This window comes from Aethalodelphis obliquidens, unplaced genomic scaffold, assembly GCF_003676395.1.
Source record: "Aethalodelphis obliquidens isolate GAN/ISIS:26980383/991018 unplaced genomic scaffold, ASM367639v1 scaffold2, whole genome shotgun sequence".
Taxonomy (NCBI): Eukaryota; Metazoa; Chordata; class Mammalia; order Artiodactyla; family Delphinidae; genus Aethalodelphis; species Aethalodelphis obliquidens.
Genome location: NW_020837946.1, coordinates 37,007,320 through 37,034,487, shown reverse-complemented (window position 1 = coordinate 37,034,487; position 27,168 = coordinate 37,007,320). Strand labels below are relative to the sequence as shown.

The window sequence follows — 27,168 nt, the reverse complement described above, 5'->3', positions numbered from 1 at the left end:
TATAGTTTATTAATTAAGAGCATAGCTCTGGCTCAAGTGTCAGACTGCTTGAGTTCAAATTCAGATTGCTCCATTTACCATCTGTGTGACCTCCGTCAAGTTATTTTTCCAATCATGTCTCCTCATCCAAAAAATAGACACAGTGATAGGACCAGAAGTTAGTGGATTCTGGTTAGAATTAAAGGTACTAATATGTGTAAAGCAGTGATTAGCACAATGCCTGGCACATGATAAGCTCTCAAAGGTATTAGGTCTTTTTTAAAATTTTTGTTGTTTATGTTATCTTCATTATTATTATGTGGGAAAGTTTGTGCTGAATAATAAATGATACTGGATATTGTTTTTAGAGAGAATATGTGATAGCATCTGTAATGAGTGCATAAACAATTCTTGCATTCCCCCAAGTGCCTCATTTATTTTAAATGAAAGATTCATGACTCAGTTCAAATGTACAAGTAGATTAGCCTTTGCAAATAATCCATTTAATACCGGCTACAATACGTGGCAATTGTTTTAAAGTCCTTGATCACTGGGAGATGTGCAGAGGATATCTGTCTGTGTAAATTGCCTTCTTTTTTATTTCATCAACTCTGAAAACGTAGGTTGATTGCAGGAATTTTTTTTCCCCCAAAGATTTTTGAATCTTATGTAATTGTGTATAGCTGTAGCCAGTGAAGTTATCCTTATTGCTTTCTCTGGCAAAGTCACTGAGTCATTTTTGTCTTAATGTTTCAGAATTTATTGTCTGCTTTACCCTTGGCACTTACATGTTCAGAGGCTCAGAAGAAAATAAAATGAAGGAATTCTTTGATTTCCACCCCACTAGAAACAGGGTGGCCAAAAAAAAAAAAAAAACAAGTGACAAGATATATATCATGTTGTCCTTTTATTTCATTAAATCTGAAATCTTGGGAAGATTATGGCTACCTGTTGGGCATCTTGCTTCTCTTGTCTCTATATCTATCTATCTTATCTAATCTATATCATTTGTTTTAGGGGCACAAAAGAGTTTAGCAGGATTACAAAAGCAGAGTAAAGTATCATTGGCAGATATATTTACAGGAGTGGGAAATGGTAACTACTTAGCAAAAGAAATCCAAAACATTGTTTCATAAAGTATAATTTTTCACAAATTCTTCACGATTTAAATAATCACTTGAAAAATCAGAAAGCAAAATTTATTTGGCCTAAATCTAGTTGGTTTGTAGAAAATCTTGTTTGTTACGGCGAGCAATTAATTAAGAGCTGTTAAGAAATCACTAAGTAAGAGATATATTGACTGTTTCTTGGTATGGAAATGGTTAATTTCTTCAACAAGTATTTACTGAGTGGGTTAGATACTGTTTTAAACACTGGTAATACAAATGGTGAATAAAACGATCTACAGTCCAATGGGGGAGACTGACAGTTCCAAGTTAACAAATAAATAAAAATATAATCACATATGTAATACAGGTAGTGCAAGACAATGAGGGGTGGTCACTGTGATGATGGTGGTGGTGCTAGTAGTAACCTACCTGAACTAGTGTGCTCAGAGTATTGTGCTAGACAAATGAGGTCATTGCAGCATGTTTAAAACGTTGGAGGCAAAATTTTGGGTGTAATTTGTGGCCAGTTGAGCATGTGTAGCCTTATATGACTATCTCTCTGAAGGTAAACTTATCTTACAACTTTATCTGACAAGATCTTTTCAAGATTACAATGGATTTTATCTGTTGGAAAACATTTAGGTGAAATGTACAGTGAGCCTGAGATGTGGATTAAAAACAAATTTTTTTTTTATTACTTTCAAAGTTACTACTGTGGCCTGTATAATACCTTGTAAAATAGTGACATGAATGTCTCGCTCAGTGGGCAGGCAGATGCTGTTGGGAAGGGACAGATGAATGGTTCCAGTTGGTAGCAGCACCTTTGAAGTTCTGGCTGATCAATAGAGTCTTACACTTTTAGGATCAAGGTGGGAACAGCTAATTAACAGGAGAGCAGGCTGGAAAAAGAGTAAAAGATCTACACGTTAATGTTACTTGTGTTGTTCACAAAAAGCAAACCGGTTTTCTGTGAGAAAACTGTTTCCCCCTAACTTGAAAGTGTTAAGAATTTGTTCACCCTTGAGCTTTCTTTGATATGCCTCCCTTCAAGTCCCATATGGCTCTCTCCCTTCTAAGAAAGCCTTTAGAAACCGATGCTCTATGCCTCTGTGTAGGCACCAGAGGCTGTGGCCTAGTGGAAACGGTTTGGGGTCAAAAGTAGTTCTAAATTCAAATTCTGGCTGTGACTCTCTCCTGCTGTGTGATTGGAACAAGTTATTTAACTTCCCTGATTGACAGTCTCCTTGACTCTAAAATGGGTGGTAGAAAACCTTCTAGGGTTGTGTGAGGATTAGTGAGATGGCCACAGGGAAAGCGGCTTGTACAGTGTCAGGCACTTGGTTCTGCTTAATACTGAAGGCTCAACTCTGAAAGCGTTTGAGGTTACAAAGCTCAGTGTCAGGTTGTTTTCATGTCCTTTCATCTGTGAGCCTCGTTTCCTCCACAGTGTGGTGAGAATCTTGAGGGCAGGAAACAAATTTCATGCTTCTTTTCTGTCTTCCATTGCAGAGTCCTCAGAGCCAAGTCAGCACTTAATAAATGTTTATGTTGCCACTTCTGGTCTGTGTTTTGAAACGTTTCTTAAAATTAGGGACCGTGAGGGGTGTGGTGCTTTTCACACCGTGCTCCCACGGATTTTGGTGGGGGGTGACGATGGGGGAAAGAAGGTGGCACCATATGAAACTGACTCTCAAAATCATGATGGTGGGCTTCCCTGGTGGCGCAGTGGTTGAGAGTCCGCCTGCCGATGCAGGGGACGCGGGTTCGTGCCCTGGTCCGGGAAGATCCCACATGCCGCGGAGCGGCTGGGCGCGTGAGCCATGGCTGCTGAGCCTGCGCGTCCGGAGCCTGTGCTCCGCAACCGGAGAGGCCACAACAGTGAGAGGCCTGCACACCGTAAAAAAAAAAAATCATGATGGTGAGTAGGAAGATAAAGTGTGCCGTATTGCTTGATAATCTCTATGCATTGCCAAAATTGCATAACGTATTACGAGTAAACCACAATGTAACGTGTGATGCCCGTTTAGCCTGCTCCAAAACACAATGGGAATTCACCTTGATAAAGAACAATAGTCAGGGGGCCGAGACCTTGGATTCTTGCCCGTTCTAAACATCTGCTTCCTCCTGAGGCAGTCTGGAATTATGCGATTCAGCTTTAGAACTGGGCTTGGGAGCGGAGGGCCTGGTTTAAATTAAATCTGAGGAGACCTAGGTTGGCTGACCATGTAGGATGGTAATGCCCTTGTCCCACTAAATCTGCAGAGGTTGTATTCTGTCCTACAGTGGAATATTTCCAGAATTTCTGTCAGCACTGCAGTTACCTACCACAATAAAGGAATCTAGGAAACATCTTCCCCATAGCAGGCCCTCAATACTTATAATGAAAGGAGAGGAAAAAGAGATGCTCTCTTTGTATATCTCTATATTCTAACACAGTATAAAGATTTGGACAGACCCATGTAGTATGTTGTAACAATACTTGGCTGGCTGATTTCTCAGCTCTAAGGAAGTCTTTGCTTCTGGCAATAGGGACGGATAATAGTGTTCTTCTCTTTAATGCTTTGGGAATAACATAGTTGTCCAAAATGCTAAACTTTATTCTGCAAAGTTACAACCTGCAACAGATTTTTTAAGTAATTTTATATGTATTCCCTGAGCAATACTGGTCAAATATTCATTCATTAATCAGTAACTGTTTATTTAAGTGCATACTGTACACTGTTCCAGGTTGTGTGGGCGTTTCAAAGATAAATGAGGTTCTACCTTTGCCACTTAAGACATTACAATTATTTGTTACATAGACACCATAATTTCATACCTTGAAGCAATTACTACAATGAATGGTAAATATTTTTAAAATAATATCTCCTTTATGTGACATCATGAGAAATTCTGAATAGATGAATTTCCCTAATTAACTTAATTGCATTATTCCTAGAAACTAACATAATTTCTAATGATAGTACCATAAAAAGCAGGACTACTGAATACAGTTTTCAGGATTTCTTTGTGGTTCTTTTGATTTCCCATTGGGGTGTTAGACAATATTTGGTATTTTAAATTCAACTTCATATACATTTAGTTTCATTTACTTAAGTTTGTTTTTATTTTTAGGGATTGCCTTACTTTCTTCCTTTTAACTTTGTTTTTTAATGATCTAAAACGAGTTTATGATTCTGAAATCAAAACTATAAAATATGGGGCTTCCCTTGGTGACGCAGTGGTTAAGAATCCGCCTGCCAATGCAGGGGACACGGGTTCGAGCTCTGGTCCAGGAAGATCCCACATGCCGCGGAGCAACTGAGCCTGTGCGCCACAACTATTGAGACTGTGCTCTAGAGCCCATGAGCCACAACTACTGAGCCCGTGTGCCACAACTACTGAAGCCCACACGCCGAGAGCCTGTGCTCCACAACAAGAGAAGCCACCGCAATAAGAAGCCCGCACACTGCAATGAAGCGTAGCTCTTGCTCACCGCAACTAGAGAAAGCCTGCGCACAGCAACGAAGACCCAAAAATAAAATAACTTTATATAAAAAAACTATAAAATAAGGTACATTTGGAGCAATCATTCCTGTTCACTCTCTACCCCATATTTAAAAAACTAATTTTTAAAATTAATTTTTAGTCTATCATTTGTTTTTTTATTTTTTTCTTTTTGAAAATATAAACAAATATATACACATACATATAAAAATAAAAGGCAAATATGTGAATATTTATACATATATCTATTCATAAATCCTTTCCCATTCTTACACAAATATGGTATAATAGATACACTCTTTTTGATCTTGCTTTTTCTACCTAACAATAGAACCTGAAGATCACTCTGTTTCTCTTCACAGCAGCACAGTGCCGTATTATATGACTACACAATATTTTATTCATTAGGTTGCCTATTGAGAGACACATGGCTTGTCATATCCGACTTTGAATAATATTTCCCAAGTGGGAAAGGAAATGGGCAGATCTGAATGTCTGTCTCGGTGGTGGTGATGTTTCATTGCAGACTAATATTTAATATAAATCTGTGTGTGTGTGTGTGTGTGTGTGAGTTTGAATATCATTTTTTCAGTTATGGCGCAACCCTGAGGAAAACACTGGAGTCCTAGACTTTTGCACCCAGTGCAACTAAAACTGCCAAGACACACTCCCTGTCGAAGGACATATCATGGATGGTCTGGGAAAACTCCTATGTAAATGTTAAGAACCCAGTAAAAGGAGTGTTTGAGGGGTGCTAATTATCACTTAGGACTTTTCTGAAAATCTGAAAAATGTTAGATTGTGAATTTTCAAAGTAGTGATTGATAACCTGCTTAGATGACTGATTTTGGAGCCATTAGACCAAAACTTTTGTTCAGATTGAAAATAAGGTAGGATTGATCATATTTGTGATGGGGTCATTTGTTGTCTGTTTATAGGCTTAGTTTTCAAGGCCGATGTTAGAGTCTTGTAAAAAAAATTCCTGGGGGCTTCCCTGTGGTGCAGTGGTTGAGAGTCCGCCTGCCGATGCAGGGGACGCGGGTTCGTGCCCCGGTCCGGGAAGATCCCACATGCCGCGGAGCAGCTAGGCCCGTGAGCCATGGCCGCTGAGCCTGCATGTCCGGAGCCTGTGCTCTGCAACGGGAGAGGCCACAACAGTGACAGGCCCGCGTACCGCAAAAAAAAAAAAAAAAAAAAAAAATTCCTGGGCACTGTGTCTGAGATCTTGGTAGAGGTGATCTTGTGGGTGGTGGTGTATTTACCGGTTTCATGGACTCATGCAGTATTTACCACAGTGTCCTCTTGGGAACAAAGTGTATGCCTGGGAACGGAGTTCCAGGATCAAATCAATTTGAAAAATTCTGGCTTAGACAAGTTTCTTTACAGTAAGATTTCTTAGAGTCTTTAATAACTAATATACCCATGACTTCTCAGGACAGGGATGTAAAATGCTACTTTTCACAGACTTGTTTCTTTATGCAGCCTATTTTTTCGTGGAGCACATTTTAGGAAAGTTGGATGTAATGGTTAAGCTTCTTACAGTTATGAATGTGAGAGTGAGTTGGCGGGAGAGAGAGGATGAATTGAACAGGGTACTGTCATTCCTGTGTTACAGGGGCTGAGACTGTGCTCAGGTGTTAGCGACGTGCCTCTTCTGGATTGAAGGCAGATCTTCAGGCTGTACATAATATGGAAAGATTTGAAGATATAAGAGATCTGGAAAGAGTTTAGTAAAAATATCAGTTGCTACATCTAATGCAAGATTTTCCTAGCCTCACTAGGACTTTTCATTTTAAGAATAAAAAATTTTCTAGGCCACGTATAATTTCAGTAGTCACTGCATTTCCCCTTTCTGTACAGAATTTTAGATGAATGTATAGACGTCAGATGGTGAGTCCTTTGCTTCAGATGCCTTGCAATCAAAACCCTGATAGGAGGATTTATTCTGTTTTCAATTTAGCAGAAATAAGGAATTATTTTTATCCTTCAAATAGTTACTTTTTTCACTCTATATTTCCCATTTCCTAATTTTTTTCTCCTGACAAGAATAAAACTAGTTATCCTTCATATGACAGTGGAAGAGAAGCCACAGTTTTTTTCTGTACAAAAACCTTCTGTACCTCACATCGGTGTTGAACTTTTTCTGTTCAGGGAGAAGGATATTAACTGTCTGCTTTCCAAGTTCCTTAGCTTCTGATGTTCAGAGCTGTTATAAAAGCAAATTTAAAATTTTGTGGAATTATTTTCCTTAATTGAGGTGACAGGGTTTTGGGGTTTTTTTTTTGTTTTTTGGCCGTACCATGCAGCATGTGGCATCTTAGTTCCCCAACCAGGGATTGAACCCGTGCCCCCTGCATTGGAAGCACAGAGTCTTAATCACTGGACTGCCAGGGAAGTCTAGATGATAGGGTTTTAATGTGGCTTCTATCTGGCCTATTCATACAAACTGTTCCATCTTGGAACTTCCTTTTTCTTTTCACAGAACACACATTTTAAGTCTATTTAAAGAGATTTCATTATACATGTATAAATGAATCACTTCGCTGTACAGCAGAAATTAACACAACACTGTAAATCACCTATACTTCAATAAAAATATATATTAAAAAAAGAGATTTCAAACAATGATTTGCAAACATTCTGTAATTAGATACAGTTGGATTCAGATGAATTGAACAAATAAATGAACGACAATTCTTAACTTGGTATATTTACAGCATATCACTGAAGGAATGACTAGATTTACTTTTTTATTTACAGCATGATCATGAATTTTAGCTGATGTTTGAGAACTCTCTGATGCTGAGACCAAGAGTAATTCATCTTTCTAAAGACTTTCTGTCTTTAGGAAGGTGATAGTTCCTGTCTGGCTTTTCTGATGATTCTCACAACTTAATTATTTTTGGCATGCCCCATTGCTTACTTCATTGCATAGGTACAACACTAAAAAGTCAGAATGATTTTTGTCTTATCAAGCTTAGAAAACATAATTGTTTTAGAGGGTAATTTAAGGATTTTCACAAACACAGGACAATTTTCTACTAGATGGTGTTATTAGAAATTATATTTTTCTTGTAGTGAGGATGAGACTTGCATTCTGTTTGGGATCTAAATTGCTTTGGTGGCAGGCATTTTTGTGTATTGTCATCACTGTGCCTTTGGGGAACCACCAGAGCACAGGAAAAGCAGTATTTTAGACAACTGATAGAGGGATATACCACGTGGAATGATGGCTACACTTGGCATCACCAAATGGACACCTGAGAACCCTTTGCCGAGTATAGGCTAGTGGAAGCCCTCTGCTGTCAGTGCTGATCATTCTTCCAGCCGCATCCCTTTCTCACTTGGTTTTGTTGAGCTGGAGAGTGGCAAATTCTGCCTGATGATAGTTCTGCCATTTCATTCTGTCCTTCAAAATTTTGGTCCCCAGAAGTACTAATAACTAAAAGGCTTTCCACAAATTGAAGGAAGGAAGATGAAAGAAGTTTAGGAAGCCGAGAAGGTGATCATGGAGTTTTTCATAGCCTTTTTTGTGCGGTTATTGAATGTTTATGTACAAATGCAACATACTACAATCATATGATGATAATAATAGTAGTAGTTATCATTATTGGACACTTACTGTGTGCCTGATACAGTGTAACTGCTTTAATTCATTATTGCAATTTCCTTAACTGTTCCATGAGGTAAGTGCATTGTTACTCTGACTGCAGCTTAGAGAGTTTAGTGGAGCAACTTTGCCAAGTTTACACAGTTAGTGCACCACAGAGGCAGAATTCTAAACAAAGTATTTTCTATTCCATTTTTGTTCTGCATTGACCCAGGAGGCAGGGTAGGTATCTGTACAAGAACTAGTGAATGTTGTAATGGAGAACATACACTTCCTGTGTTCATAGAGCACATGGATTTGCCAGATTTCCTTTTTTTGCTTCGTTTTACATTTTATTCAAAATTAGTAAGCTTAATTAAAACATCATTTTCTTAATAAGGTGCCCCAAAATGTTTAAACAAAATCCCATACATCATACCTTAGTTGCTTTAGTCATGTAATGTTAAATAAATATTTTCTGCTTTTTGTGATTGCATAATTATTAAATTTAAAAACATATAATTTGGTTTTACATGGTGAACCAAGAGAGCGATTTTGGGCTTGTCTCATTTCCTGGGTTGGGGTCATCAGAATCTTTTGAGTGGGTATTTAGTTTAAAACAACATTTTCAGTATTATAATTGGTTGTTTTTAAATTATGATATCTACTTTATTTAGAAATATCAGCAACATAAAAGGAAGGGATGACCAATGTTCATTGCAGCACTATTTACAATAGCCAGGTCATGGAAGCTACCTAGATGTCCATCGACAGATGAATAGTTAAAGAAGATGTGGTACATATATACAATGGAATATTACTCAGCAATAAAAAAGAATGAAATTGGGTCATTTGTAGAGACGTGGATGGACCTAGAGACTGTCACACAGAGTGAAGTAAGTCAGAAAGAGAAAAACGGATATCGTATATTAACACATATATGTGGAATCTAGAAAAATGGTACAGATGAACTGGTTTGCAAGGCAGAAATAGAGATACAGATGTAGAGAACAAATGTATGGACACCAAGGGGGAAAAGAGGGTGGGTGGGAAGAATTGGGAGCTGGGATTGACATGTATACACTAATATGTATAAAATAGATAACTAATGAGAACCTGCTGTACAGTACAGGTTTCACTGTACAGTAGAAACTAACACAACATTGTAAAACAACTATACCCCAATTAAAAAAATTTTTTAAATTAAAAAAAAGGAAGGGGTGAGGTTTTGCATTTATTAACTATAAGATAACCATCCAGTGGTACTTTATATCTCTTCTTGCACATCACTTTTGGTTTTACATTATTGTTATTCATACGTATGTCTTGTTTCCCCCTATTGAATTGGAGGCTCTTTGAGGTTTTGTTTTGTTTTCATTTCATAGGTCCTCGATAAATATTTGAGTCACAAATGATTGAATATTTAACTTATTATTAATTCTGTGCCTCTCAATATGTTGGGTGACAATCAGAAACTGATAATTATTGTATCAAAAATAATTTGAGAGCACAAATCCCATAGCATTGTTATGCAAGGATGGTACCTATAGACATAGGTTATCTTTCATTCTTTGGGTATGTGGAATGAGTGTAAAATTTAGTGGAATTGAAGCTTATTTCTGCGTGTGTATTTAGAGAGATATAAAATATTGATTCTCTTCCTTGGAAAAAAAGAAAAGTTAATGACTAAAAATTTCTTTGTGATCTCTATGACAGTTTTATCACATATGTCTCCAAAAAACTAATCATTTTCTAAGAACAAATCTGTCTGTGTGCTAACAGACTGTGAAAATCTATCAGTCGCTTTTCTTTTCTGCCTTTCTTTAAACCAAAAGCCAAAAGAAGTCAGCCTTTAAATATTTGGAAGTTTTTTCTCTGAGATACGGCTGTACTAGGCAAACACTCTGGCATTAACATTTCTAAAGCAGGCTCAAAGTAAATGAGATATAAAAAAAAACCAAACTCCTTCCAATCCCTATGTTAATTGTCATTTTAATTAAAGCTCCTGTGTGTTATCGGTGGCAGGAGATTGCCCCAGAAAGATAAAGTAGGACCCTGTCTGTCTTTAACTTTCATGAAGGCAAAGGAGTGTGTAGGAAACCAAATAGTCAGATAAGTTTGCTATTACGTTAAAACAAATAATTTGCTAAGCATCAGGTGAATCACCTCATTAGTTGATTAACATCCTTTTCTTTAGATTATTGCATTTCCTAATCTAACTTATGGGTGGATTTCCTGGTTTGGGGGCTTAAACTAGTGTGCTAGCCTCTTCCAACACAGGCTGTTTTATGGAGATAAAGGAATCTGGAAACAAAAATCACTTTTTTCAGTGGCTTTTGATTTGAAAATTTATTTATTCAGGTTACTACAAGGTTGTGAGATCAAATAAGAACATACTTGAAAAAGCTTTGTAAAATGTAAAATATTACTCGTTATCATCAATTATTATTATCTGGACAACAAAGTAAATTGCCTGTGTTTATTCAACCCCTCCTTCTGACCTACATCGCTCTATTAGGAAACTGGGAATCATCTTTGGAGTATCTGCTGTACATCAAAGTGACTCAGTTATACCTATATCCATTCTTTTTCATATTCTTTTCCATTACGGTTTATCACGGGATATTGAATATAGTTCCCTGTGCTATACAGTAGGACCTTGTTGTTTATCCATTCTATATATACCAGTTTACATCTGCTAATCCCAAAATCCCAATCCAACCCTCTCCTTTCCCCCTTCCCCTTGGCAACCACCAGTCTATTCTCATGTCCCTGATTATGTTTCTGTTTCATAGATAGGTTCATTTGTGTCATTTTAGAGTCCACCAAAACCTATAACTCTTTATCCAACCTCATCTTGTTTACCTTTGTGCAACACTGAGAATCACACATCTCTCCTCCTGTTTGACACTCTCTTTCTTAACTTTCCTGATTCTCCTTTTACATGATTTATTGCAACTTCTTCTGTCTAAGTCCCAGTCTCCACCCACTCAAGCTGGCTACTTCCTATGATTCTGTTCCCAGCCCTCTTTTTTATATTTTTTGTCTGGCTGGCCATGCATCAGAATCACCTCTCCACACCCACCCCCTATCCCATAACACTGTGTGTATGGAATATACTTTTCTGAAATGTGCCTTTATATCTCAATGTCTATTTCTAAAAACAAGAACATTCTCTTATAGAGCCACAGTTATCGAAATATAAAAATTAACATTAACAATACTATTATCTAACTTAAAGACTTGGTTAAGATTTTGCCAGTTGTTCCACTAATGCCCCTTATAACAAAGGGAAAAAAAAACAAAATTTTTGTGGTCTAGGAATTCAGTCTAGGATCACAAGTTGCATTTTACTCTAATTTTCTGCAGTCTCTTTTAACTTGGAGCAGTTCTTCAGTCTTTCTTTGTTTTTCATGACCTTGACATTTTTGAAGTGTACAGGCCAGTTATTCTGGGTTCCTCTGATGTTTCCTAATGATTAGATTTAGATTATATATTTTTGGCAGAAATACCACAGAAACGATGTTATGCCCTATTTAATGTCTCATATCAGGGACACAGGATAACTTGTGCTATTATTTGTGGTCACTTAGTGAGGTGTCTGTCATATTTCTGCACTGTAAAATTATTCTTTTCCTCTTATAATTAATAACTATTTTGTTATAGCAAACAAAGGTAGAAAGGTAGAAGCCTAAAATGAAAGGTAGAAACCTAAAATGAACCCACGTGGTATTGGATTGGGATTGGAGATACCAGTATGAACTCATAGTTTTTATATCTATATAGGTATAGATTCTATCTTTATCTACCTATCTATCTATCTATCTATCCATCTACCCATCCTCCTAGCTCTATCCATTTTGAGGATAAAGAAGAAACGATAACGGTAACAATGAGCACAATTACTATCATATCTTGTTTTCTAAACACCATTCTTCAACAAAAATCAATCAAATCTTCCTTGCTGGGGTAGGAAAAGAACAAGATAAGCCTGGAACAGCTTGTTTTGCCAGAAAATAAGGAAGTGAGCAGTGAATGATGGAGATATGTCAAAAGGACTCAAGAACCAGCTTGAAGGGCTAACTTCCCAATGAACATAAAAATAAATGGTAGTAACAGAATAAAATAAGAATCTGAGTCCATACTCAAATAAATAAGAAGGGGAAATTATTTTTTAGAATAGAATTCCAAAAAATAAATGTAAAAGGAATGATTGAATGAAAACCATCTTTTGTCAGCTACTATAGTAATGGTTGTTTGAGGAAAGAATCATCAATGGATTCTTTTCGCTTTAATATTATTAGATTTGCTCTTCCTGATTCTTCCCCACCCTGTCATTCAATCCACAACTTTCAGCACAAAATTATGTCAAATCTGTTCTTAAGCTGGCCTTCCCTCTGCCCATCCTGCCATGTGCCTGAGCATCTAAGATCAGGAAATACCCGGCTTTCCCAGTATTGGATTAATATCTTACCCCACCTATTTAGATTCTTCAGAATTTCTAAGGAAACACTTAGCTTATTTTATATCAGTTTATATCAAGATGAGAGCTAGAGAAATTCCCCAGAAACATCTTTCCCTGTCAGCTCATGTGAGTGCATTTTTTTTTTTTTTTTTTTTGTGGTACTGCGGGCCTCTCACTGTTGTGGTCTCTCCCGTTGCGGAGCACAGGCTCCGGACGCGCAGGCTCAGCGGCCATGGCTCACGGGCCCAGCCGCTCCGCGGCACGTGGGATCTTCCTGGTCCGGGGCACGAAACCTTGTCACCTGCATCGGCAGGCGGACTCTCAACCACTGCACCACCAGGGAAGCCCCTGAGTGCATTTTTAAAATTGCTGTTGGTAAAATCCAGATAGGTAAGAAAGGACTATCTGTCTGGGAAACAGGTAAAAGGAAATCTGTTGGGGATTAATAAGACTTTGGGGCCTCCTCTTATGTCATAGGATAGATTGGTAGATAATTTCTTCTTCTGCCTTGGAGAAAAGTGTTGAGAATTAGCGTTAAGTTGATGGTCATGCACAGCCTTTAGGTTTTTTTGTTTTGTTTGTTTTGCTGTTTACTTTTTCCACCCTTGGTTTGTAATTCAGAAGAGATTTGAGGTAAGTGGGTATTATCTACTACTCCCAAATTTGCTACTATATTATAATAAAAGCAAGTCTCTGACTACTGCTGCTCACAGAAACATTTATTAAGTAAACACTTACTAGCAAGCAAGCAAAAAAAAGTTTATATAGCTTGTTTTAGAACTTGTTAGGAAGTCCCAGTTCTATTACCTTGCATAAAGGTTCCTTCAAGGCAGACAGGGCAACATTCAGAGGCTGAATTCTGTTACCCTTTTCACAACTATCAGGCAACTCCAAATCCTTTTAAACTAACAGATAGATTCAGGGCCATTTAGAGATCAAAGGTCAAGTTCACCTCCATGGGGAGAGCCTTTCTGGATTCTTCTATTCCGTTCACACTAGAGGGGAGAGTGTCTCTAAAGTATGTTTGCTATTCCACATATTCTTGACCATTTTTAATTTTACTTATGAGAGCCCATTTCTAACTTCTTCACAGTAATTAGTAAGCCACGAGTTTCACCAATTAAAATACTAGCTAACATTTGTTATACTGACGATCAAAGTCTTAGGTGTTAATATGGATAATGAAGTACTTATACTGCCATGAAAATAGGGAGAATGGAAGTGGTGGTTGCTTCTGGAGTGTCACCTTTCCGATAAGATATGGGCTGAATGTGGAGTCTTGTTTAGGGCAACCTACTGCCCCTAGAGTTAAAAACTGAACTAAGTAGCATGCACACAATATCACACGGTCCATGCTGAAGTCTTAAAAGTAAATTATAGAAGTTGCAGTGGAATTGGGGGAGGAGGAGATGGTCTAAGCACCAGGACATACCCAGGAATTCCAGTTCCAAGAGGTTCTCGATGAAAACAAAGTCAGTGATCAAATGCATTGGGAAAACACTACATTCTATAGCGCCATTTTGGAAACTAAAAAAATGCACGTTAGCTATTTAGAGGTCTATGTCCTGCAATAAAGGAACCTGCTTAGCTTTGACCCTGCATTTCCCAAACTTAGTTGACCACAGAGTCCTTTTTTTTCACCTCACTCTTGAAATTAATTTTCCTTCGGCCATACTTTAAAAATCACTTCTTTAGAAATTATAGAAGAAGCTTTCTTAACCAACATCCACTTAACTGACACTCAGCATTCCCTTCCTAAAATTTGGGATTGACAGTCTTTTCTCTAACATGCTCTTCTATCACTTGAGTTGTATGCTTACAAAGAGTCAATTGAGTTGTTTCCAAAACCTGTTTATTCCATTTGTACTTGTAATTAAAATTGCATAACTTAATTAAATATTACATAATCCTGTGACTTGTGAGTGCAAATATAAGGAGTTATTGTTTCTTTGAAAAATAAATTGAATGCTTTGGAAAGACACAAAGCATTCAATTTATTTGCTGAAAGTGTTGTTAAATTAAATGAGAGCAGGGAAACTATCAAAGATTTGGGAAAAAATAAAGTATTTCATGTGTAGATTGCTTTGCAGGTTTCTTTTATGTTGTTAATGCAATTTAAAGAAACTACAATGTATCATTACTCAAGAAAGATTAACTGTATAACTTGAATTAGTGGATTCATTCTGAAAACCTTACATTTAAACAAAATATCTAAGGTACATATATATCCATTTTTATTATTTCCTGCTTTTCCTGAATTTTTTGATTAAGTGACTAATTACAGGCCCTGTGGGTGTCAGATAAAAGGGCTCGTGTTCTAGTGAGAGAGAATTGAAGAGGAGACTTCACAAAGGGAAGTGTATATTCTCTGTGGTATGTTTTTAAATATTCAACACAGATTTTGTCCATGTCTCTTGAGCCAGGATCAGTTGTCTTTAGAACCTTTGCCCCCCTTGCCTTGCTGCCTTCTTTTGGCTTTATTATAAATCCATGGAATAGCTCAGTGCCCATGATGCCGTTAAACTTCTAATTTTCTCTGAGAGGAGTCCATACATATACACATATGCATCCTTCTGAGTCCAGTCCTCTGTTTTTGATTTTGTGGCTGGGAACAAATTTTATTTATTACTAATGTACTCTTTCTATATTATTTTGTAGTAAAAGTTCTTGAAGAATGTGCAGTAAATAACATTTGATTTCTATCTGGGTTCTCTTATGCCATGGCTGCCTATGATTTGAGGTTAATGTTATGTTTGCTATTTAAGAATTTTGGGGATCTGTACGCATATGTGCTGTGTAAACAAAACAACTGTTTTATTGTGGACCAGGTTTTTCTTTTGAAATGAATAATACAACAATCATTTCTCAGGTTTATTTAAGACTGTATTTGTACAGAGATCTGTAGTTTATAAAAGCAGCGAAACAAGGAAATGCTTTTGATATGTTCAGAACAGAACAAAAAGAGAAAATATTGCCTAATCCTTTCATTAAAAAAAAAATGGGACACAGAGAAATTTGGAATTCACTCAATTTTTATCTTTTTTATTTTCACAAATACCAGAAGCAGAGCTATAAGATAGCAATTTGTCAAGCTGCATATTAAGCTGGTATTTGAATATGAAAAGGATATTTCCATCCAGTGCAATATTTCTTTTTTGAAACATTGAAAGCCCTTCTATTAAGGCAGTAACTGAAAGAATGCTTTAAAAAACTCCAGTGTGCTTCATTTTGACAGATCCTTTGTACATTTTTTGGAGGGTAAGCTGGTCAGGATGTAGTGGGACAAAGGGGGAAGGTGGAATTGAATAGGTGCAAAGGCATAGCTTTTCACTCTCAAGAAGGGACTAGTTGGCATGAATGTTTTTGGGATCCGCTTGTAGTTTTTTTAGATTCAATACGAAAAAATTATTCTAAATTCTAGTGACCTATCTGCCCATACTTTATGCTAAGCAGCATGGATTATTTGCTATCGATGCCCATAGACATTTTAGGGAGCTTTCTTGATATTATGTTGAAATCTTATTCCTCTAGTCAGTGAAGTAACTTTCTATTTTCCCCTTGTGGAATCGATACATAATTACTTCACAGGATTTGTTTATTATAGCAGTGATGGAATCTTTTCTTGTTTCTTGGTATACCTACATGGACTGTTTTGTTTATTTTCTAAGTCTCATGAAGGAGGGATGACCTCTATTTTTGTGCTATTGAGTTGAATTGTTAAATTCAATTGAATTCTTAAACCTTTTTCGTGGGGGGCTTTCATGTTTCTGATCATTTTGTCATGGTTACCTGATTATTTTTTGCTTCTTTAGGGTCAATTTACAGGATTACAATACAGCACTTTCAGAGTGCTATATTGTGGGAGCTTTTATTATGTTAGGAAAAGTAGATTATTTTAAATATGCAATCACATCACTCATTCAGCTAACATCTATGGGTCAGATAACTGCTAAGAACTAGAGATATTAAGATAAATGAGAGAATTTTCTGAAAGTTTGCTCAACTTGTAGTTGCTACTTTCTCGAAAATGTATACTGTACCATATAAACTTGTGATTGAAATGGAGAACCAAAGTTATTTGCTAGAATGGGCAAACATATGTCTTTGTCCAAGTGAAAAACATGGGGGTGACATTGAAATTGGAGTTAGGGAGAGGGAATGGATCAGATATGAACATTGTGTCCTAAATAGGGCAATAAATTGTGTCCTAAATAGTACTCCGTATCCAAATCCAAGAGTAATACTTGCAATAATATTTCTTGCGGGTGTACTTACTTTTTTTGAATTTTTTAAAAAAATTATTTATTTATTTTTGGTTGCGTTGGGTCTTCGTTGCTGTGTGCGGGCTTTCTCTAGTTGCGGCGAGCAGGGGCTACTCTTCACTGTGGTGCGCAGGCTTCTCTGCAGTGGCTTCTCTTGTTGCGGAGCACAGGCTCTTGGCGCGCAGGTTTCAGTAGTTGCAGCATGCAGGCTCAGTAGTTGCGGCACACGGGCTTAGGTGCTCCATGGCATGTGGGATCTTCCCAGAACCAGGGCTCGAACCCGTGTCCCCTGCATTGGCAGGCGAATTCTCAACCACTGTGCCACCAGGGAAGCCCACTTTTTTGAATCATATTTCGTAGCAGAAGTCACAAAACGTGCTGATGTTCCCAGCATTGGGGGCTAGCTGAGGAATTTAGGGACAAATATAGGCAAAATGTGACAGAATTCTTATCAGGTGAGCATAGGCTCACTTGAAAAATTGGCTTTTGGGCTTTGCATTTTGGGCAATCAGCATAGTAGTCCCTTTTAGTGATTATTTCACAGAAGTTAATATTTGCAGCTTTTTCTCTCTTTGAGAATGCAACCATTGTAATACTATCACATGGTGTTGAGAGCAAAGGAAGTAGGGAAAGGAGGCCTCTTTTCAGCTTTGCCTTAAGGCCTATTGTTGGTCTTTCTTGTCCTGGTGGAGACAGAGGAGATACAGAGAGAAACCTAGTACCCGGCAATGGTCCGGCAATGGTGCAGTACATCCGGGCTACAGCTCTCTGGGGGTGGAATTTTAGCTTCTGACAAGGACCTGAGGAGGTTTATGAGCCTTCCTATGAACTATTTTCTCTTCCCAACTTCTGAGAGGCTGTCCCCGTTCAGGCCCAAGAAGAATGAGGCAAATGTTGCACAGCTTTCTATTCTGCAGGCTCCATGAGGAGTGGTGAGAAAACATGTCCCCATAGGTTTTAAGTTATCTACGCAGTAAATAGGACAATGAAAAGACAATAGGCAAATTATAAGGACTGTTTAAAAACCTGGTTAGTATGGGGTTGGGGAATTATGTCTCTTGCCTAAGTTGCTCCCAGTTTGAAATCTTCTTACACTTCGAAAGCTGCTCTGTGGCTGACAGCAGTGTTAGTCGGAGATCTCTTAATCCCCATATAGATCAGCATCTCTGTAAAATAAATCACTTGACTTTTTTTTCTGCCTAAGGGGATGGCTTAGGAGACTAACCCTTAGATCTGAAATGTCTGCAGACTGCTTCTCTACTTGACAATTTGAATTGTACTTAGCTTTGCTGGTCTTTTAAGCTTTCAAAGGAAATAGATTCACCACTGAAATGCAAATATAATCATTGTTATTTTCTTGTCTTGTGGAGTATATTTTCACTGAAATAAGTAGGTAATGTACTGTTTTCAAAGTCCCAACCACAGTGTTTTTTTTTTTTTTTTTTTTACATTCAGTAATTCATGTATTCTTTCTAGGCAATTATAGAATTTTTCAGTCAGTCAGTAATTTACTAAGTATATTTCATGTTTTCAGCCCTTTGCAAGGAACGCGGGCATAACAAAAGAAATCTGAGGCACAGTTAATGTTTCTGTGTAGAGTATAGTATTTGTAAGGAAATGAAGTCAAGTCAGAGGAAACAAAGAACAAGAATTAAATGTTCAACTGAGTAGTACTCACCATAGGAACCACATGTAAGTAAATACTGAATATGGATGAATGAATGAATAAATGAATGAATAAAAGTGTTCATTCAAGGAAGAAATCATTATGGACTCCACGTGTCATGGAGTAGATGGGATATGAGCAGAGCCACAAAGGATGAATAGGATTTGGCAAGTAGAGAGAAGTAGAGGAAAAATGTTCCAGATAAAGGGAGCAAAGGTAAAAAGGTGAAGGTGAGCATGCCATGTTTGGGACCCTGAGAGAAGAGACCAGGCTGACCAGAGAACAGGCTTAGTATGCAGGAGGAAAGAAAATATAAATTTGGGCACCCCCCCTTCTTTGATAAGTGAATCTCAATTTTGTGCCTGTCCTCAAATGATGGGTCATGAGTGGTCTAATCCACTCATGACAATTCTATTTCCTACTTTCCCAGCCTCCTTTGCAGGTAGAAGAGCCCTATGACCTCATTCTGGCCAAGCTGAAGATAGTTGATGGCATTTATGGAAAAGTTTTTTTTTTAGTATGATAACATGTTTATGATAACATGCAGGAACTTCCTTTTCCCCTCTTTGCTGCCTCGAATGAAGATGTAAAGTCTAGAGCCATATGGCAACTTTGCTACCACAAAGAAAAGGCTAAGAGTGTTGTCTCTGACACCACCAAACTGCTATATCTATACCAAGAGATGCCTGCTTCCTGACTTCCTGCTATGTGAGAAAAATCAACCTCTGTTTATGTTATATGTGTTGTATAACACTCCAAGTCATGGTTTTTTAAAGTTATTTGCAGTGTTTTAACATTATTTTAAGAAGCCTAATCTGTAATAGTGGGCAAGGTGAATTGGAAGGGGGTGAAAATTGAGGTGGTTGTCATAGCAACATGGGGCTGGGATGAAGAAGTTCTGGACAAGACTTATGGCAAGGGGAATAGGAGGGAGGCAGACATCTCTGAGAAGAAGCCACATAACTTCAGAGTTTCTAAACAGGAAAATTAGTGGGATAGCCATACTGCTTTGAGAATATGCAAATATCATAAAAATGAATTCACTTTTAAGGCATGTTGAGTTTTGGATGGTGATGGGACATCCAGGTGGAAATGTTCTGTAAACAGTTTAGAAATAGAGCATTTGAATTCAAGGGAGTCTATAGGGTGCCTATGACCTTGGATGTGGACAGAGAGAAAAGCATTAGACAATATCTCCAATTATGAGTTGAGAGGAAGCACAGAGGTCAGTAGTACAAACATGGAGACAGAGAAAGGAGATAATACAGGGTTTGAAGATTAAATACGGTGCGATGCCATCAAAGCAAAGGGCACATAGAAAGGTCAAGAAAGATGAGGACTGAGGAGAGAAGTGAATCTGGTAAAAGCAGGACACCAATCATTTCCAAGAGAGGAGTTTCTGCAGACTTGAGAGCCATGTATCAGCTGCCCAGATCTGAGAAGAAGATGGGGTAGTAAGTGGGAAGGGAAGGGAGTAGAAACGGAAGGCGGTAAAGGAAGAGCATGCATTGAAGGAGTTGGAGATTGGGAAGTGCTGATTCTTAGCACTTAGACTTAGACTTAGACTTAGCAAAAGATGGTTTTAAAAAGGTTGAAAACCAAGAAGGAAGTAGTTAGGGGAAAGGTCCAAACACACAGCAAAGTAAGGCTATCGGTGATGTTGGAGAAAGATTTTATTTTTAGGGAGGTTCAGATGCTCCTCTGAAGTTGGACACAAGGAAGACAAAGGAGCTGTGGAAACTAGTAGCTGGAAGCAAACATACTTGAGTGTGTCTGTCTCCACGGGGTAGGTGAAGTCAGGTGTTAGCAGCTGGGGTGGTGGTGGGGGGAAGTGACGAGGGAGCCTTGGGAGGAATTAACTCTGGAGCAGCTATTGTGAGGATGTGTGTTAATGAGACATCTGTGCAAAGATCAGCTGGCCTAACCTAGGTGAGATGGCAACAGTCCTTGTCAAGGGCAAGGCTGCGTGATTTTCTATCTTCCTCAGGCAGGTCCTTAGCAGAGAACCAGCAACTGAGAAGGAGACCCAGCATCAGGTGGAGATTTCATGGGGAGTAGCAAAGGTGAGAGAGTGTAGAACAATGTTCCTGGGGAGGGAAGAGGATGAGAAGTCTAGTGTTCCAGGAAGCAGGAAGACCGTCCAGAGGATAGAGAACAGATCTGGAAGGTGTGGTGGGGGAAGTGGCAGAGAAAGGGGTTCTGACCTGAGAAGAATAAATGCAGGTCTTGGATGGAGCAGGACCTTGAGATGGAGAGGCCCAGGCATTACCCGTTAGTACTTGGACACAGTGGCTTGTTATAAACAGAAATTTCCAAAAAAAATTTTTTTTTGGCAAAAAAACACTTGGGTGAAATTACATGCCATTTACTCAAAGTATACTGGTGTATTATTTACTTAGAAATACAATTTAGGCTGAGTACAACTTAGTCACATAGCTAATAAGCTTTATGTCACTTTGGTAAGACTTCCTAAATATGAAATAAAAAGCATTGAAGTACCAGTTCTGGCAGTATTTTACCCTTCCACGCATTCAGCTATAGGCTTGCTGGACTCAGCCTTGGGTTTCTGACAGTGTGGCTGAAACCTGCCATCCATTCACAGTGGCTTCTCCTAGTTAATCTCTGTGAAGGACAATATTTTTAAAAGTCCTTAAAAAGCACACTAATGAGCTAGCAGATGGCGTTTTGCATGAGACCCTAACTGGTCCACACTGTAATTGAACTATATAAGGAACTTTGCTCTCAGCTCAGGAGGAATCCTGTGAAACTCAAGTTTATATTAACTTATGAAGGGGTCGTTTCTGTACATTGGGACTGATTTTCATATATGTGTTATAGCACCAGTTTTAGTGTATAAAAACTATGTATAAATAATAAGGGATAAAAGTGATGCAAATTGTGAGGACCTTAGTAGGTTTTTACACTCTTATTTTCTTCTGATTTGTAAAAGTGAGGCATTATAATGGCAGAAAATTTGAAAAATAGGGAAAAGGAGAAAAGAAGTAAAAATTGCTCCAACTTCCTGCAGAATACCACTATTTGCTTATTTTTTGGTGGGGTTTTTGTTTTTTGAAACTGGAATCATATTAAACATACCTTTGTTTCCTACTTCAGTAGGTCAATTCACTTCTAATTGTAGTTTCATTTTCTGAAAACTCTCTAAAGTCAGCAAGAAAGGGTTAAGGTGGTAGCACACAACATAAGAGTTAGCAGAAAGCTAACTTAGAAAGTTAGCTTAGAAAGGCTGGCTAATTTGCTACCTCCACTAACTTTCTACTCAGAAAAATGTGGTTGCACTGAGTATAGTCTCCATTGCCTAAGATCTTTAGATGATATGCTTTAACTCTATTATGATTTATACTAAATTCTTTTTAAGATTAACTCTAAGTATAGGTAAAATTTAGTTTTCTACCTTGGTTTTAATTGTTTACTTACAGCCCAAAATGTAGGAGTTAATTTTGGGTGATAGGTCCTTTCATGTTGTCAGATTATTTTCCTTTTAACATTTATGTATGGTTTTTTTGCATTATGCTTTCTAGTGGAAATCAGATGTCCATTAGAGTGAATCAACTGACTATTCAAGTCAGATTTGCTTTAATTTTCCAGCGTTTATTGAGCTTTAATACTCTAGTTTTTTGAGGGTTATGAATCTTAGGAATGTAGAGAATATGAAACATATTACATTATTTTAGGTGGAAAGTTAAACCATTTGTAATTTGGATATGTTGTCCTAATTTTTATTACATAGGATACTTTCACTGTTTTTTTTAACTGTGGAAATATTTCATGTGTCAGTTCATTTTGCTTTATAGAATTTCCATTTTGAAATTGAGGACAAAAGGAATAATTATTTTGCATTGATTTGTATTTAATACAAGCACTTGAGAAGTAACTAGGAGGAGAGAGAGGGGGAAGATATTCATGGATATGCATTCTGGAGTAAAGAATTTTAATTGCCAGAAATTAATGGGGCTGCCAAGGACTCAACTGTTAATTTTTTTTTTTTTTACATCTTTATTGGAGTATAATTGCTTTACAATGGTGTGTTAGTTTCTGCTTTATAAAAAAGTGAATCAGTTATACATATACATATGTTCCCATATGTCTTCCCTCTTACGTCTCCCTCCCTCCCACTCTCCCTATCCACCCCTCCAGGCAGTCACAAAGCACCGAGCTGATCTCCCTGTGCTATGAGGCTGCTTCCCACTAGCTATCTACCTTACATTTGGTAGTGTATATATGTCCATGCCTCTCTCTCGCTTGGTCACAGCTTACCCTTCCCCCTCCCCATATCCTCAAGTCCATTCTCTAGTAGGTCTGTGTCTTTATTCCTGTCTTACGCCTAGGTACTTCATGACATTTTTTTCCCCCTAAATTCCATATGTATGTGTTAGCATACGGTATTTGTCTTTCTCTTTCTGACTTACTTCACTCTGTATGACAGACTCTAGGTCTATCCGCCTCATTACAAATAGCTCAATTTTGTTTCTTTTTATGGCTGAGTAATATTCCATTGTATATATGTGCCACATCTTCTTTATCCATTCATCCGATGATGGACACTTAGGTTGTTTCCATCTCTGGGTTATTGTAAATAGAGCTGCAATGAATATTGAGGTACATGACTCTTTTTGAATTCTGGTTTTCTGAGGGTATATGCCCAGTAGTGGGATTGCTGGGTCATATGGTAGTTCTATTTTTAGTTCTTTAAGGAACCTCCATACTGTTCTCCACAGTGACTGTATCAATTTACATTCCCACCAACAGTGCAAGAGGGTTCCCTTTTCTCCACACCCTCTCCAGCATTTATTGTTTGTAGATTTTTTGATGATGGCCATTCTGACTGGTGTGAGATGATATCTCATTGTAGTTTTGATTTGCATTTCTCTAATGATTAATGATGTTGAGCATTCTTTCATGTGTTTGTTGGCAATCTGTATATCTTCTTTGGAGAAATGTCTATTTAGGTCTTCTGCCCATTTTTGGATTGGGTTGTTTATTTTCTTGTTATTGAGCTGCATGAGCTGCTTGTAAATTTTGGAGACGAATCCTTTGTCAGTTGCTTCATTTGCAAATATTTTCTCCCATTCTGAGGGTTGTCTTTTGGTCTTCTTTATGGTTTCCTTTGCTGTGCAAAAGCTTTTAAGTTTAATTAGGTCCCATTTGTTTATTTTTGTTTTTATTTCCATTTCTCTGGGAGGTGGGTCAGAAAGGATCTTGCTGTGATTTATGTCATAGAGTGTTCTGCCTATGTTTTCCTCTAAGAGTTTGATAGTTTCTGGCCTTACATTTAGGTCTTTAATCCATTTTGAGCTTATTTTTGTGTATGGTGTTAGGGAGTGTCATAATCTCACACTTTTATATGTACCTGTCCAGATTTCCCAGCACCACTTATTGAAGAGGCTGTCCTTTCTACACTGTATATTCCTGACTCCTTTATCAAAGATAAGGTGACCATATGTGCGTGGATTTATCTCTGGGCTTTCTATCCTGTTCCATTGATCTATCTTTCTGTTTTTGTGCCAGTACCATACTGTCTTGATTACTGTAGCTTTGTAGTATAGTCTGAAGTCAGGGAGCCTGATTCCTCCAGCTCCATTTTTCGTTCTCAATATTGCTTTGACTTTTCGGGGTCTTTTGTGTTTCCATACAAATTGTGAAATTTTTTGTTCTAGTTCTGTGAAAAATACCAGTGGTAGTTTGATAGGGATTGCATTGAATCTGTAGATTGCTTTGGGTAGTAGAGTCATTTTCACAATGTTGATTCTTCCTATCCAAGAACATGGTATATCTCTCCATCTATTTGTATCATCTTTAATTTCTTTCATCAGTGTCTTATAATTTTCTGCATACAGATCTTTTGTCTCCTTAGGTAGGTTTATTCCTAGATATTTTATTCTTTTTGTTGCAGTAGTAAACGGGAGTGTTTTCTTGATTTCACTTTCAGATTTCTCGTCATTAGTGTATAGGAATGCAAGAGATTTCTGTGCATTAATATTGTATCCTGCAACTTTACCTAATTCATTGATTAGCTCTCATAGTTTTCTGGTAGCATCTTTAGGATTCTGTATGTATAGTATCATGTCATCTGCAAACAGTGACAGCTTTACTTCTTCTTTTCCGATTTGGATTCCATTTATTTCCTTTTCTTCTCTGATTGCTGTGGCTAAAACTTCCAAAACTATGTTGAATAATAGTGGTGAGAGTGGGCAACCTTGTCTTGTTCCTGATCTTAGTGGAAATGGTTTCATTTTTTCACCATTGAGGACGATGTTGGCTGTGGGTTTGTCATATATGGCCTTTATTATGTTGAGGAAAGTTCCCTCTATGCCTACTTTCTGCAGGGTTTTTATCATAAATCGGTGTTGAATTTTGTCGAAAGCTTTCTCTGCATCTATTGAGATGATCATATGGTTTTTCTCCTTCAGTTTGTTAATATGGTTTATCACACTGATAGATTTGCGTATATTGAAGAATCCTTGCATTCCTGGAATAAACCCCACTTGATCATGGTTTATGATCCTTTTAATGTGCTGTTGGATTCTGTTTGCTAGTATTTTGTTGAGGATTTTTGCATCTATGTTCATCAGTGACATTGTCTTGTGGTTTTCTTTCTTTGTGACATCCTTGTCTGGTTTTGGTATCAAGGTGATGGTGGCCTCGTAGAATAAGTTTGGGAGTGTTCCTTCCTCTGCTATATTTTGGAAGAGTTTGAGAAGGAGAGGTGTTAGTTCTTCTCTAAATGTTTGATAGAATTCGCTTGTGAAGCCATCTGGTCCTGGGCTTTTGTTTGTTGGAAGATTTTTAATCACAGTTTCAATTTCAGTGCTTGTGATTGGTCTGTTCATATTTTCTATTTCTTCCTGATTCAGTCTTGGCAGGTTGTGCATTTCTAAGAATTTGTCCATTTCTTCCAGGTTGTCCATTCTACTGGCATAGAATTGCTTGTAGTACTCTCTCATGATCTTTTGTATTTCTGCAGTGTCAGTTGTTACTTCTCCTTTTTCATTTCTAATTGTATTGATTTGAGTCTTCTCCCTTTTTTCTTGATGAGACTGGCTAATGGTTTATCAGTTTTGTTTATCTTCTCAAAGAACCAGGTTTTAGTTTTATTGATCTTTCCTATCGTTTCCTTCATTTCTTTTTCATTTATTTCTGATCTGAATTTTATGATTTCTTTCCTTCTGCTAACTTTGGGGTTTTTTTGTTTTTCTTTCTCTAATTGCTTTAGGTGCAGGGTTAGGTTGTTTATTCGAGATGTTTCCTGTTTCTTAAGGTAGGATTGTATTGCTATAAACTTCCCTCTTAGAACTGCTTTTGCTGCATCCCATAGGTTTTGGGTCGTCATTTCTCCATTGTCATTTGTTTATAGGTATTTTTTAATTTCCTCTTTGATTTCTTCAGTGATCACTTCGTTATTAAGTAGTGTATTGTTTAGCCTCCATGTGTTTGTATTTTTTACAGATCTTTTCCTGTAATTGATATCTAGTCTCATAGTGTTGTTGTCGGAAAAGATACTTGAAACAATTTCAATTTTCCCAAATTTACCAAGTCTTGACTTCTGACCCAACATATGATCTATCCTGGAGAATGTTCCATGAGCACTTGAGAAAAATGTGTATTCTGTTGTTTTTGGATGGAATGTCCTATAAATATCAATTAAGTCCATCTTGTTTAATGTATCATTTAAAGCTTGTGTTTCCTTATTTATTTTCCTTTTGGATGATGTGTCCATTGGTGAAAGTGGGGTGTTAAAGTCCCCTAGTATGATTGTGTTACTGTCGATTTCCCCTTTTATGGGTGTTAGTATTTGCCTTATGTATTGAGGTGCTCCTATATTGGGTGCATAAATATTTACAATTGTTATATCTTCTTCTTGGATCGATCCCTTGATCATTGTGTAGTGTCCTTCTTTGTCTCTTCTAATAGTCTTTATTTTAAGGTCTATTTTGATTGATATGAGAATTGCTACTCCAGCTTTCTTTTGGTTTCCATTTGCATGAAATATCTTTTTCTATCCCCTTACTTTCAGTCTGTATGTGTCTCTAGGTCTGAAGTGGGTCTCTTGTAGACAGCAAATATATGGGTCTTGTTTTTGTATCCATTCAGCCAATCTGTGTCTTTTGGTGGGAGCATTTAGTCCATTTACATTTAAGGTAATTATCGATATGTATGTTCCTATTCCCATTTTCTTAATTGTTTTGGGTTCGTTATTGTAGGTCTTTTCCTTCTCTTGTGTTTCTTGCCTAGAGAAGTTCCTTTAGCATTTCTTGTAAAGCTGGTTTGGTGGTGCTGAACTCTCTCAGCTTTTGCTTGTCTGTAAAGGTTTTAATTTCTCCATCGAATCTGAATGAGATCCTTGCTGGGTAGAGTAATCTTGGTTGCAGGTTTTTCTACTTCATCACTTTAAATATGTCCTGCCAGTCCCTTCTGGCTTGCAGAGTTTCTGCTGAAAGATCAGCTGTTAACCTTATGGGGATTCCATTGTGTGTTATTTTTCCCTTGCTGCTTTTAATATGTTTTCTTTGTATTTAATTTTTGACAGTTTGATTAATACGTGTCTTGGTGTATTTCTCCTTGGATTTATCCTGTATGGGACTCTCTGCACTTCC

At 37.5% G+C, this 27,168-nt stretch overlaps 1 protein-coding gene across 1 annotated transcript in view; it reads left to right on the top strand.

Moving 5' to 3' along the window:
- The window catches only part of PLCL1 (phospholipase C like 1 (inactive)), a 360,269-nt gene that overhangs the window by 214,308 nt on the left and 118,793 nt on the right, over window positions 1-27,168 (top strand). The window lies entirely within an intron of this gene.